Source organism: Sinocyclocheilus grahami, unplaced genomic scaffold (genome assembly GCF_001515645.1).
Source record: "Sinocyclocheilus grahami isolate Dianchi unplaced genomic scaffold, SAMN03320097.WGS_v1.1 scaffold1871.1, whole genome shotgun sequence".
In the NCBI taxonomy this organism is placed as follows: domain Eukaryota; kingdom Metazoa; phylum Chordata; class Actinopteri; order Cypriniformes; family Cyprinidae; genus Sinocyclocheilus; species Sinocyclocheilus grahami.
The window spans coordinates 67,200-75,379 of record NW_015507050.1 but is presented as its reverse complement, the minus strand read 5'-3'; the positions used below and the strand labels follow the sequence as shown (position 1 = coordinate 75,379).

The 8,180-nt window shown below is 36.5% G+C and overlaps 1 pseudogene; it reads left to right on the top strand.

Moving 5' to 3' along the window:
* The first annotated feature begins 1,578 nt into the window (after nucleotides 1–1,578).
* Nucleotides 1,579–8,180, top strand: part of LOC107573121 (polymeric immunoglobulin receptor-like) — a 38,508-nt pseudogene continuing 31,906 nt past the window's right edge.

Below are 8,180 nucleotides of genomic sequence, written 5' to 3'. Positions count from 1 at the left end.
GCTCGTACATGGTCCTGACATTCCATGTGCCAATGTTTGTTCTCCTGAAAGAGAGAAGGGTAGGCGGCTTTGTGGCTTCCTTTCGGCTTCCACCACACAGCCTCATATGTCTTTGTGAAGAAGATCCTTCCTCTCCCCAGGCAAAGTTTCCTGTTTTATCTGTAATTAACAGTTCTCCCAGTCCATTTGCATGTGCAATAGGCTACTATCAAAATATTCTAGGCTAACTTTAATCTCGTAATTGCTACGATTTAATTCTTTTAATTTTGACTTTATTATCGTAATTTTGACTTTATTCTCAAAATATTTGGACTTTATTCTTGTAATTTCGACTTTGTTCTCGAAATTTTGACTTTTTTCTCAAAATATTACGACGAAATATTAATTAATATAAATGAATTCATTAAATTTTTTTAATTTTTAGCGTGGCACTAAAATGCCGTCGTAGTAGTTAAAGTCAAAATTGTGAGATAAAAAGTCGCACTTACAGTATTTATATTTTTATTCTGTCAGAAATAAGCTTCTAGAAATCCAGAAAGCTGACATTTTAGCATATCTGTGCTTTAATGGAGTTCACTTTTCTTATCTCAGGAATTTGTGATATGTGAGTTATACAGACTAGGCTTAGGTGTAAGATTCACAGTTGTGGATGTCATTTATTTTCTCATTCAGGCCTAAACAATAGGCCTATACAACTATAAAATGTGTGAAAATATGTTAAAATGTTTTTCAAAGCATAAAATGAAATAATTGTTCATGTATTTACCATAAAACACAATTTAATTCATTTTTACATTAAGTTCATACTGTTTTATGTTGAGTGCTCAGGCTCATGTAGTCCACTGGATTGGACATTTCTGTAACTTTCTGAAAAAATCATATTTAAAAAAAGAAATGTATTGTTTTTTTCATGCCCTAAGAAGAATACAAACACACAAAAAATCTTGACTCAGGCTTTCATAATTCATGCATCAGAGGGCTAATTTAGATAAAAAAAATATAGGCCAATAAAGCAACTAACCATATTTTTCCTATACTCCTATTTTCATTCTTTCTTGTCTTTTGCTTAAATAAAATACATTAATAATCAGTATTGCCATGAAAAGTTAAGATCAGTGCATCCCTAAATTTCAGTGCATCCCTAAAAATTCCACAATTGGCTGCGATACAAGGGGCTCCAGCTAAAATCTAGCCTTATAGGGCACCAAATTGGTCAGGGCCGGCCCTGCTATTCTCTATTAATACCGAACTAGTTCTCTCATAACTCTGAACGTTACTTACTATCCCAGTAAAGCATTATGGGAATAGTAGTTTGTTGATTACGGTTTATTGCGACATTCCTGCAATGAGTTGGTTATTTTCTCTCGGATGATCAACTTCAGAGTGATTAAACAGTTAAGTTATCGTGCTGAAGTGTTTGTACTGCTTATGCGCCTGCGTTCCGTTAATCATCTGACTCGACCCGAATTTAGAAGTGAAAGTAAACATGAAAGTGAAATGAAGCGTTTAGTCTGTCGCATTGCGCTAACAGAAGCGTCCCTCAGCAGTAATAGCTGCGATCATTTGCAGCTAGTAGACATGATCGTTTTGTTTAATTTCGCATAGGCTATTGGAAGATGCAGCATTATTTCTGTAAATCTGCGTTGATTTCAGTATTACTGATGATCGCTGATGGTACGTATGATCTATAATTTACACTTATTCAGGGAATTGTAAGGGCGTAAGTTTGAACTTTGTGGGGATGAAATGTTGGTATGATTTAAAAAAAAAAATACATACATACAAACATTGGTAACACTTTATAATAACTTTCATTTATAAATCATTAAAACATATTATTAAATGTTTAACTAATCATTACTTAATATATATTCACATATCTAGAAATATGAGATAATGTGCTTGTTAACTAATAAACATTACCAAATTATTATTAATGTAAATCTTAATGCTTACAAATGTCATTAAACTTTCAATTTATATGAACATGATTTTTTTTTTAAATCTTCAAATTATTTTGACAGATGGGTTACAATGATTAAAAGCTTCATTAAATAAATCATTAACAAATATATAATGCTTAACTGATCATTAGCTAATGTTTACAAATGTCGTTAAACATTCAATGCATTTAAAAAAATCTACAAATGAAATTACACAATGATTACAAGTGTATTTGTTAATGTACTGTTGAATGCTTACAAGTGTCATTACACTTCAGTTAACATATTAGCTAATGCTATTTTTTACATTTACAAATGTTGTGAAAATATAGCTTAGTTATTAATTTTAAGCCCTTCACAAACTATTCCTGTTAATATATTCATCAACTCATAATCACAGTCTGTAAAGGTCATATATTTGGTCTTTGTCTGTTGTGTAGACTTCTATTATTTGCACATCTTAAAACATTTATTAATTATTTGTTTTTGCAGTACCCAATCTAAAGTGGAAACTATTCATCAATTGTAAATGTTTATAAACATATACTAATCATTTGTACCTTCATGAGCAGTCATTTTGATGGCAAAAAGTGTACAAAATGACCGGAATTTACCCTATTTTCATCTTTACAAATCATTTATTAATCATTTGTTCATGTTTTTGCAGTACCCAATCTAAAGTTGAGACATCATTTGTAAATGTTTATAAACTTAACATAAAAAAAGTTCAAGAAAATACTTAATTCATCATTTATCAAAACAATGAAATATAAACATATTGAATCGTGTTCCCTTATGGTAATCATGCTTGTCCCAGAGCTACCTGGTGGTTGTTGTTCTAAAAGCTGTAGTTGTATTGGTAACATGCTTGTTCTTAAGCTACCTGGTCGTAATGGGAACATGCTTGTTCTTAAGTTATAGCTGTATTGTTGGGAACATGCTTGTTCCAGAGCAATCCGGTCATTATTCGGAACATGCTTGTTCTGAAAGCTGTAGTTGAATTGGAACATGTTTTTCTTAAGTCTAGCTGGTGTTATTGAGAATGCTGCTTAAGCTTTAAGGTATTGGCAACATATTCATTGGTCAACTGTTAAGGCAACAGAATTGTTGCTACAGGTTATGCGGGTTTTGGCAACATATTCGATTGGTCATTGGTCAAGGGCAACATGCTTAAGGCTTGAGATTTGCTATCAGATTGTGTTGGGGGATATGAGCATATGGTTTTGTTTTGGGGGAGTTATCGCTGCTCTCCCTGCTCTCATCCATGCTAGGCTGCATGGATGCGCAGGGAGTCCTTGCCCAGAATGGAACCATACCGCCAATCCAAACTGTATAGTAATTGTCAATCATCTTTGGCAATAGTGGTCCTGACAGAAGTATTGTTGTTGCCGCCGCCATGTCTTGAAGGCACTGTGTGATTCGTTGTGAAAGCGAAATTACTTTCGGGATCAGTAGCCCTCCCTGGGCTTAATGGGGAAACAGGAGCCTTTCCTGGGCTGAATTGGGGATCAAGGTAGCGCTTACGTGGTGCTAGCACTGGAGGGCGCTCTGGAGGAGCAGGCACAGCAAAGCGCTTTTGAGGAGTTGGCACCGGAGCGAGTGCCACCTGAATGTCCGGCGGACTTGACTTCTGAGCGGCCGGCCATCTTAACTGCTGAGAGCCTGGCACTCCAGTGTACTGTTGACAGCTGGTACATTTTACCCACGCACATGACAACTGTGTATTTCACTGTATTATGCCACTGTCTTCACAAAGAAGTGTCTAGAGTCATGAAATGATTATGTCTAGTCATCAACTATATTTTTATCCTGTTGTTTAATGTTCAAGATTTTTAATGCAGGCTACTCAAATCCATAATGGTCAGTAGCCTAAGCTAAAAAAAAAAAAAAAGTCTGCACTGACAACGGAAATTAGAAGGTACTTAGCCAAAATATTTGGGTGGTTTAATATTATAATACAATGTCATTAATCAATATATTAAGATAACCCATGCTATTTAAATGACTAAAATAGCCAATAGACAATAATTAGCAATAATAATTCACCACACTGCATAGGATGATGCGATGAAAAATTCAAGCTCACAGCTTCACCTAAATATTTATTAATTTGTTTAGTTATATCATATATAATTTGAATAAGAGAACAACACCATTAAACTTTGGGTAATCAAAAAATGATTTTATTCATTACATCATATAGATCAGATTTTTTTCTTCTTCAGGAAACGGCCAGACTAGAATAGAGAACAGTAGCGAACAATAAACGATATGGCAAGACAAAAATTAAATAATTAAACCAAAATTTGACCAATTAGAGTAACGTTAGGCTAAAACATAAATTGAAATAAATATGATATGGATCACTGTCAGATGAGCCGTCAGATGCTGAGCCGACCCAGGACGCATAACTTACCATCAGACTCTCCATCACTCATGGCATTTAGTGTTTCTAATACCTACCTTCCATAAAACGCCTTTTTAGTCATTTTGACTTTATTTATGAAACTGATAAGCGCTAAACCAGTGAGTGAAAGGTGTTGCCTAGAAATGTACAATGTTAAAACATAAGCGGCAAGAAAATGACAGCGCGAAAATACATGCATTATTTAGGTGGGTGAATTTGACCCGCTTGCGCTTATAGGTATAAATGCCCCGTTTTTTGATCTGGTTTTATCTAAATAATTTTTAACAACTTTGGATTGTAAATTGCATAATTTTAGCAAAAGTCAATGATTGGGAGACTTGAATGTTTTATTTTAAATCTGTTATGTACATTTTTAAAACAGCCATGGGTAAAATTTACCCCGTGGCGGTTCTAGTGTTAAGCCTAGGGGAGTTGCATAAGGCCCTACAAGGCATGGATTCTGGAAAAGTGCCAGGAATTGATGGTCTTCTGGTTTAATTTAATAAATTGTTTTTGGACCGAGGTAGGGGAGGATCTTTTGCAGGTACTTAATGACAGTTTGACCTCAGGCAGGTTGCCAGTGAGTAGCCGTAGAGTGGTCTTTACTCTCCTCCAAATAAGGGGATACTTCAGAAATTAAGAACTGGTGTCCTGTCTCGCTCCTTTGCTCCGATTATAAATTGCTTTCTAAGGTTTTAGCTAATAGGTTATCAAAAGTAATAGATTAGGTGGTGCATCCAGATCAGACTTATTGTGTCCCGGGATGGGAAGGTAAATTTTTGACAATATTACCCTAATGCGGGATATTTTTGATGTCTCCAAATTGCTCAATATTAATCTTGGACTTATTTCACTAGATCAAGAAAAAGCTTTTGATAGGGTTGAGCACCCTTATTTGCGGAGAACATTAGAAGCTTTTGGATTCTGTCTGGATTTTATTGATGACGTGAAAGTGCTTTATGGTGATGTTGAGAGTGTACTGAAGATAAATAGTGGCTTAAGCACTCCTTTTAAGGTCTGTAGGGGTATTAAACAAGGTTGTTCTTTGTCTGGAATGTTATATTCACTTACATTTACATTTACATTTAGTCATTTAGCAGACGCTTTTATCCAAAGCGACTTACAAATGAGGACAATGGAAGCAATCAAAATCAACAAAAGAGCAATGCAAGTATACATTGCAATGATATACAAGTGCTATAACAAGTCTCAGTTAGCTTAGTAGTACACGTAGCAAGGTTTTTTAAAATAATATAATACATAAAAAAAGAAAACAGAATAGAATAGAGCAAGCTAGTCTTAGAGGTATTTTTTGCTTTTGTTAATTGTATAATAAATGAAAAGAAAACAGATAGAATACAAACAGATTAGAATTTTTTTTTTTTAAGAAAACAAGCAGCAAATGAATAGTGCAAGTCTAAAAGGGACAAGTGTTTTTTTTAAGAATAGAATTAGAATAGAGAGTGCTAGAGTTAGAGGGTCAAATAAAGATGGAATAGATGTGTTTTTAGCCAATTCTTGAAGATGGCTAAGGACTCGGATTGAGTTGGGCAAGTCATTCCACCAGGAGGGAACATTTAATTTAAAAGTCTGTAAAAGTGATATTGTGCTTCTTTGGGATGACACAATCAAGCAACGTTCACTTGCAGAACGCAAGCTTCTAGAGGCACATCATTCTGAAGTAATGAATTTAGGTAAAGGGGTGCAGAGCCAGTGGTGGTTTTGTAGGTAAACATCAATGCCTTGAATTTTATGCGAGCAGCTATTGGTAGCCAGTGCAAATTGATAAACAGAGGTGTGACGTGCATTCTTTTTGGCTCATTAAAAATGTATCTTGCTGCCGCATTCTGGATTAATTGTAAAGGTTTGATAGAACTGGCTGGAAGACCTGCCAAGAGAGCATTGCATTAGTCCAGCTTGGACAGAACAAGAGTTTGAACAAGGAGTTGTGAAGCATGTTCCAAAAGAAAGAGCCTGATCTTCTTGATGTTGAATAAAGCAAATCTGCAGGACCGGACAGCTTTAGCAATGGGGTCTGAGAAAGTCAGCTGATCATCAATCATAACTCCAAGGTTTCTGACTGTTTTTGAAGGAGTTATGGTTGATGTGCCTAACTGGATGGTGAAATTGTGATGAAATGGTGGGTTTGCTGGAACCACAAGCAGTTCTGACTTGGCAGGTGAAGGTCCTTCATCCAGCAAGAAATGCCTGTTAGATAAACTGAGATGCGAGCAGCTATCGTCGGATCATCAGGATGGAATGAGAGGTAGAGTTTCTGAGAGGTAAGACTCAAACCACTGGAGTGCGGTTCCTGAGATGCCCTTTGCCAATAGGGTTGACAGGAGGATCTGGTGGTAAACCGTGTCAAAAGCAGCGGACAGATCCAGCAAGATAAGTATTGAAGATTTGGAATCCGCTCTTGCCAGTCTTAAGGCTTCAACAACTGAGAGCAAGACAGTCTTGGTTGAATGTCCACTTGTGAAACCAGACTGGTTGCTGTCAAGGAGGTTGTTCTGTGTGAGAAAGGCAGAGACTTGGTTGAACACAGCTCGTTAAGTGTTTTTGCAATGAAAGGAAGAAGGGAAACCGGTCTGTAGTTCTCTAAAAGAGATGGGTTAAGGGTGGGTTTCTTCAGTAGTGGGGTTATACTAGTCTGTCTAAATGTTGAGGGAAAAACACCAGTGTGAAGGGATATGTTAATGATGTGAGTGAGTGCAGGTACAACTGCAGGAGAAATGGCTGGAAGGAGATGAGATGGAATAGGATCAATTTGCTATAGAACATTTGTTGCAACAGCTAAGAGAAAAAATGTGTGGTCTAAACTTACCTATTTGGAAAAAAACAGTATCACTTTGTCTGCCTATGCTGTTGATGTGGTGGTTTTAATTAATGGACAAAATGATGTGCAGGTTTTAATGGAAGTTTTAGAAGATTTTAAAGTTTAATAATCAGCAAAAATTAATTGGAACAAGTCAAGAGTGAAGCACTTTTAATCGGAAATTGGTCAAAAGAGAAACCAAGCCTTCCTGATGGTTTGAACTGGGGAAAAGGAGGTTTTAAAGGGGTCATAGGATGCTACATGCACTTTTACAAGTTGTTAGAACTGAAACGTGTGTTGGCAGTGTGTGTACACAACCCCCCTATAATGATAAAAATCCCCCCAGTGTTTTTTTTTTTTTATCTGGTTAAATGATTCCCCCTTTCTCAAATCGAGCCAATCTCAGATGCCTGTCTGTGTGACGTCACACAGACAGGCCCCTCCCACGATAGTTTGATTGACAGTAGTGTTTCAGCACAGACTGGACTAGGGATGCGCCGATCCGATATTCATATCGGGTATCGGCTCCGATAGTGTATCTTCTTGCCGGAGTTTAATGTTTTGTTACTTGCTACCGGATGTGTGCAATCGGAGAACAGAACACGGGCGTAGAAAAATTGTTTTTAACGTGCACAGTAACTGAAATTTAAAACTGTTAAAAGAAAGGCTCATAACTGTTGCACAGATATAATACACTACGCATCAATTTCTCTTCCCTTTGTGCTTTGCACTTTTTAACACGAAGCGGCTTCGTGCTCATAGACTGTCAACCCTCTACATTGCGATTAAATCACTCGTATATGCAACTAAATCTTCACTCTGGGCGACTAAATTATGTCTAATATTAGCCAATGGCTAATCAGTTCTCAGATTTTACTTGCCAGTGTGTGAGTTGGAGGCTGAGTGTATGATTAGCAGATATAGATTTTCACTCACAGAACACTCTGACTGAGCTCTTCAGAGTTTCACTCTCCGTCAAGCGATCTGTGATATTTTTCAGTTCATTTGAATG